This window comes from Coenobita brevimanus, chromosome 68 (assembly GCF_032717465.1).
Source record: "Coenobita brevimanus isolate Jiangsu-jjx chromosome 68, ASM3271746v2, whole genome shotgun sequence".
Taxonomy (NCBI): domain Eukaryota; kingdom Metazoa; phylum Arthropoda; class Malacostraca; order Decapoda; family Coenobitidae; genus Coenobita; species Coenobita brevimanus.
Window position 1 is genome coordinate 2,332,501 of NC_137021.1, and position 6,618 is coordinate 2,339,118.

At 47.9% G+C, this 6,618-nt stretch overlaps 1 non-coding gene across 1 annotated transcript; it reads right to left on the reverse strand.

Moving 5' to 3' along the window:
• Positions 1-1,606: 1,606 nt before the first annotated feature.
• TRNAR-ACG (transfer RNA arginine (anticodon ACG)) lies at positions 1,607-1,679 on the reverse strand. The gene has a single exon. It is a non-coding gene; the product is annotated as a tRNA-Arg (tRNA).
• Between the last annotated feature and the right edge of the window lie 4,939 nt (positions 1,680-6,618).

A 6,618-nucleotide genomic window follows, 5' to 3' on the forward strand; every position in this document is an offset into this window, starting at 1 on the left:
GAAAAAACAGAAAAGGAACATACGAGGAGAGAACTTTAAGGGGGAGAAAAAAAAAGGGAGAGACAAAGAGGAGGAAGGAAAAGGAAGGGAGAAGAAATCAGCGACGGAGGAAAAAGTAGAGAATGAATACAAACTGAGGGAAATTGCGTGAGAGAGAGAGAGAGAGAGAGAGAGAGAGAGAGAGAGAGAGAGAATGGAGGCACGGGAGCACAGCGGGAGGTGAAGGGAGGGATGGAGAGAAGGGGAGGGGAGGGAAGGAGGGGGGGAGAGGGAGGGAATAGAGGGGGAGGGGGGAGGGGGATACACACCAGGGGGTAAAGGAGGCAATCTGTTCAGAGGGGGAGGGGGAGGGGAAATAGAATAAATGAAAGGGAGGGAGGGGAGAAACGATAAATGGGAACGAAGGGGAGGGAGAGGGGAAAGTGGATGTAGTCCGATAGATATATAAACAGAATAGATAGATAGAGAGATCGATACCGTAGATATTAAAGCCATGTTTGGATAGATGAGATTAATAGATACATATATAAAAAGACAGATGGATAGACACACGCTGACAGAAAAAACAGAGGGGAAAGAAGGGACATGAGTGAGGAGAGGTGAAGGGAGGGACGTGAGGAGAGGTGAAGGGAGGGACGTGAGGAGAGGGGGCGGGAGGGACGGGAGTGAGGAGAGGGGAAGGGAGGGACGTGAGTGGAGAGGGAAAAGGAGGGACATGAATGAGGAGAGGGGAAATGAGGGACATGAATGAGGAGAGGAGAAGGGAGGGACGGGAGTGAGGAGTAGGGAAGGAAGATAAACGGGATGAGAGGAAGGGAGGGACATGAATGAGGAGAGGGGGAGGGAGGGACATGAATGAGGAGAGGGGAAGGGAGGGACATGAATGAGGAGAGGGGAAGGGAGGGACATGAATGAGGAGAGGGGAAGGGAGGGACGGGAGTGAGGAGTGGGGAAGGAAGATAAACGGGATGAGAGGGAGGAAGGATGCGTGAGAGAGAGAGAGAGAGAGAGAGAGAGAGAGAGAGAGAGAGAAGGGGGAGGGGGACGTCGCGTGAACATAGTGCCCTCTATTATTATTTAATTGTTCAGCAGTAGTATTGGCTTTCCTCCCCTCCCCCTTTGATGATCTCTCTCTCTCTCTCTCTCTCTCTCTCTCCATTCCTTCACATTTTCTTCCTCTTCACCTTTCATTTTCTTCATACACTCCTCCTCTTCTGCATTTCCCCCCTTACCTCCCCAGCTTTCCAATCAACCCTCTTATCTTCCACGTTTTTCTCTTTTATTTCTGTTATCTGTACTTACAAACAAGGGAATGTTTTTATACCTTATCACTTTCACTTATCACTGGTTTCATATACTGAAGACAACAATAATAATAATAATAATAATAATAATAATAAAACAATACCGGGACACAAGAATTAAATATCATTATTATTATTATTATTATTGTTATAAAATTTCCACCGACCTCTACATGAATAGGCGTACCCGATAAGAAAACAAAGACCACTGATGATGAAAATATGACTCGAAGAAACAGCACAATGCAATCGTAAATATGGGAATAACACAGCAAAACAAACAAACAAACAAAAACCTATGCCGACCTCGCCAGGATTCGAACCTGGAATCTTCTGATCCGTAGTCAGACGCGTTATCCGTTGCGCCACGAGGCCGTACTGGCGAAAGGAAACAGCTCACTTTTTCTCACTTTCTCTACCTTTTACCCTGTTTACTTAGTTGCCTCGAAGGTTTTTCCAGTTTCTTTTTCGCATTTTCCCCCTTTATCCGCTCTCTTTGTCCTTTCTTCATCTTTTTTATCCCCCCCCCCTCTCTCTGTCTGACTGTCTGTCTCTCTCTCTCTCTCCTTTCTTCATCTGTTTCTCCTCCTGATCATCATAACAATTCTCTCTCTCTCTTTCATCTGCTTCTTCCTCTTCTCCATCTCATCATCATCTATCTTTGTGACTTCCCCTCCCGCCCTTCCCTCCCCCCCTCCCCCTCTCTCTAATTACACCTCATTAAAGGTAATATGAGTCCATGTCGTTTAAATTGTAATAACTCAAGCTAATTACCACAATCCCCTACCAACATCTTCTGCAACTAGCACCATCACCCACCACAACTACCAACATCTACTACCACCACCTACCACAAGTACCACCATCACCCACCACTACCATCAACATCATCATCCACTACTACCATCACCTACAACAACTACCACCAACCACCATCACCCACCACTACTACCATCACGTACCACAACTACCATCATCACCCACCACATCTGCCAGCTTCACCATCCACAACTACCACCACCACCAACCACAACTACCACCACCAGCTACAACCACCACCAACCACAACTACCACCACCAGCTACTACAACTACAACCACCACCAACCACAACTACCACCACCTACAAAAACTACCAGCTACCACCATCGCCAACAAAAACTACCACCATCCTTTCCCACCACCATCCCTTTAATAGTTGAGGACAAAGAAAGGAGGGAGAGAGAGAGAGAGAGAGAGAGAGAGAGAAACGTGTTTACAATCCGACATAGTGGAGGGGTGATGGAGATAAAGGGAGATAGAGGACCTCTCTCTCTCTCTCTCACACACGTCTTCATACTTTCTCTTTTCTCTATATTACCTGCTCTTAAATTTCCACCCGCGAGAGAGAGAGAGAGAGAGAGAGAGAGAGAGAGAGAGAGAGAGACGGGGGAGAGGGTATGGAGAAAGTGGGGACGGAAGGCACGGAATAAAAATGAAAGGAAGAAAATGGGGAGAGAGAGGTGGGAGGAGAGGAATATTGCTAGAAAAAGGAAAAAAAAAAAAAAGAGGAGGGAGAAACGTAGGAAAGATAAGGAAGAGAAGTAAGGAGTCAGACAGGGAAGGAAGAACATGAAGGAAGAGGGAGAGAAGGAAGAGGGTAAGAAGGCGATTGGTGGGAGGGAAGAGAAAAGCGAAGGGAAAAAAGGAGAGAATAAAGGAAAGATGAGGAAAGGGAGAAGGAACAGAGGAGAAAGGGGAGGAGAGAAGGAAGGAGAGGGAGGGAGTGGAGTGGAGGACAAAGGGAGGAAGGGAGGGAGGTCGTGTGGAGTTGCCAGTTTGCCACCATCGCATAATTTCCTGAGAGAGAGAGAAAGAGAGAGAGAGAGAGAGAGAGAGAGACTTGAAGATGAGGAAAGGAGAGGAGAAATGGAGATGGAAGGGAGGTGAGGGAGAGTAAAGGAAATAAGGAAGAAAGTGGAAGTTGAAAATAAGGGATAACAGAGGAAGGGAGGGGAAGGAAGAAAGGGAGGGAGGAAGAAATGAACAAACGAGGGATGGGGAGAAACACGAATAAATGAGGCGAGGGAGGGAGGGAGGGGAGGAAGGGAGAGAGGGAGGAGGAAATAAACGAGAGGTAGGAAGGAAGATAAGAGAACAGGGAAGGGAGGGGAGGAAGGGAGAGAGGGAGGAGGAAATAAACGAGAGGTAGGAAGGAAGATAAGAGAACAGGGAAGGGAGGGACGGAGGGAGAGAAGAAAGGTGGGAGGGAGGAACAGAAGGTAAAAGAACTGGGTAGGACGGGATGAAAGGAAGCATAAGAATAGGGGAGGAGGGAGGGAGGAACAAGAATAAGGGAGTAGGGAGGGAGGAACAAGAATAAGGGAGGAGGGAGGGAGGAACAAGAATAAGGGAGGAGGGAGGGAGGAACAAGAATAAGGGAGGAGGGAGGGAGGAACAAGAATAAGGGAGAGGGAAGGAGGGAGGGTGGAGAGAAAATTACCGAGTATCACACGTAAAAAAATAATAAAAATTATTCAGAAAAAAAAAAAGACATGAAGGAGGGAGGGAGGGATGGGAGTAATATTGAGGGAGGGAGGGAGGGAGGGAGGGAGGGAAGAGATAATAAAAGGGAGAAGTGGGAGAGGGAGGGGTGAGGAATGAGAATATAGGAGGGGGAGGGGAGGGGAGGGAATGGAAAGGATAGATGATATGTGGAGGGAGGGAGGGAAGGTGAATGAGAACAGGGGAAGCAGGAGGGGAAGGGGAGGGAGAGAGGAAATAAGAGGGTAAGGGGGAGGGGAAATGGAGGGAGAGGGGAGAGAAATTAGGAGAGGAAAGAGAGAGCAGACAGGAAATAAATGAGAGGAAAGGGAGGGTGGAAGACAAAAAAGACAAAGGTGTGCTGGGGAGGGAAGGGATGGGTGGGGAGGCAGCAGAGAGAGAGAGAGAGAGAGAGAGAGGGAGAGAGAACTGGGAGGAATGGCGGGTGAGTCAGGCAGGGAGGAAGGGAGGGAGGGGAGGAGGCAAACTGTGTGTGTGTGTGTGTGAGAGAGAGAGAGAGAGAGAGAGAGAGAGCAGGAGAGGGGGGCGGGCGGGAGGTGACTAACATCCACACCGGCCATCGCTGAACCCCGAACCACTGGAGTGAGCGGGGTTCGAACCAGCCATCGCGTTACCCTCGCCTCCCACACAAGCGCGCATTAACAGCCAGAGATTTTTACCCTCCCCCCTCCTTCCCTCTTCTTTCTCTCTTTCATCGGTTATCCCTCTTCCCTTATTTATCAGGCTCTCTCTACCTTCCCCTCTCTTTGTTCCGTATTCTCTCTTCCCTCTACGCTTCCCTTGCCTCTCTCTCTCTCCCTCTCTTTCCTGTTGTATTAGCTTCATCATCCTTCAACTTTATCTTTACTCTTGCTTTTCCTCCATCACCTCTATCTGTCTATCCACCTATCTCATAACATCATATCTGTCAATATTATCTACCTATTTCCTTCGTCTCTCTCTCTCTGATAATGAAGGTAAAAATGGCGAGATGAATAAAGATGGGAATTGGGAGGAGGAAGGGAGGAAAAAATGAGGACTGATAACTTAATACTGGGAGGAGGAGGAGGAGGGGGAGCAGGAGAAGGGAGGAGCAGCAGGAGGAGGAAGAGAAACTGGAAAAGGAAAGGGCTAGAAAAGATGCATGAAGGAAGAAAAATTGAAGAAGGTAGTGGCGAAAGGAAAAGAGGAGGAGGAGGAGGAGGAGTAAAAGAAAAATGCAAAGGGAAGGAAAAAAGGAAAGGTTGAATATTGTGGAAGAAAATGAAGAGGGAATAATGAAGGAGGGAGAGAAGGAAGAGGGAGAGGAAGGGTAAGACAGAATATGGTAAGCCAGGAAAAACGAAAAAAAAGAGGGGATAGAATTTGGTGAGAGAGAAGAAAGGAGAGGAAGGAGGGAAAGAAAGACTATAAGACGAGACACGAAAGAGGGAGGGAGGGAGGGAAGAGAGAGATGGAGGAAAACGAGAAATGTGAAGACGGAGGGAAGGAGCAAAACATGATAAAGAACAAAAGCTACGGGAAAATGAAGATGGAAGAGATGATAACAATGGAGGAGACACTAAGGAAGGAGATAGGCAGAATGGAAGGACGAAGTGAGAGGGGAGGAACACGGAGAGAGAGAGAGAGAGAGAGAGAGAGAGGGAGGGAGTCAAAAGCATGAAAGAGGAATGGAGGAGGAAGAGGGAAGAGCACTAAGGGAGCCCAAGAATGAGTAAGAGAGAAAGAGAGAGAGAGAGAGGAGGGGGGTTAGTTAAGATATGAAATAAGGGAGGATGGCAAGGTGAAGGAAGAGATAGTAGAGAATAGGGATGTGAAGGAGAGAAGGGAGGGAGGGGTGGGGAGGGAAGAAGGGAGGCATAGGGGTTATCAACATTAAAGAAGGTGGAGAAGGGAGGGAGGGTAAGAACCAACGGAGGGAGGAAGGGAGGGGAGAAATAAGGACGGAAGGGAAGGGAGGAGAATCAAAATTAAGAGAGGAGGGAGGGAGGGAGGGAGGGCAAAGAAAATGAGAGTAAGTGAGAGGAAGGGAGAGTGAGAACCAAGGGAGGGAGGGAGGGGGAGGGAGATGAGGGATGGTAAGGGGAGGGAGATGAAGTGGAGCAACTCATGGGCAAAAACGGGAGAGGGGAGGGGAGAGGAGGGTAGCAGAATGGAGGGCTCAGAGGAAGAGGGAGGGAGGAAAGGGAGAGATGGAATGAGGAAGGTTAAGAGACAGAGTAGAAAAAGGAAAGATGAAAAGCTAGGTGACAGAGAGGAAGGAGGAGAGAAAGAGACGCGAAGAAGGGAGAAGAGAAGGCAAGAAGACGAGATGGAGTGAAGTCAGAAAGAAGGCAAGGAGTGTGAGGAAGGAAGGAAGGAAGGAATGGAGAGAGGAAGGAAGGAGACGGGAGATAGGGGAAGGAGACAGAGGGAAGAAGCCGAAGGAAATAAAAGACAGCGAAGGGAGGGAGGGAAACATGAAAGGGAGAAGCAGTGAAAAAGAGATAAAGACGGGAGGGAGAGCAAAGAAGATAAATGAATAAAAAAAAAAACATGAAAGCGAAGCCAGTACAAAAAAAGGGGGGAGGGAGGATAAAAAAAAAAATAAAACAGGAAAAAATGAATAAAAGGAAGGGAGAGAAAAAAGGAGGGAGTGAGAGAGGGGAGGGACAAGAAACAGGAAATAAAAAGAGACATGAGAAAACACAAAACACGAAAGAGCAATATAAAAAGGAAGAAGGTCAGGGAAGAAAAAGAGGGAGAGAGGAAGGGAGAGAGAAAAAGTATAAGGAAAAAGAGGGTAGAGGAAG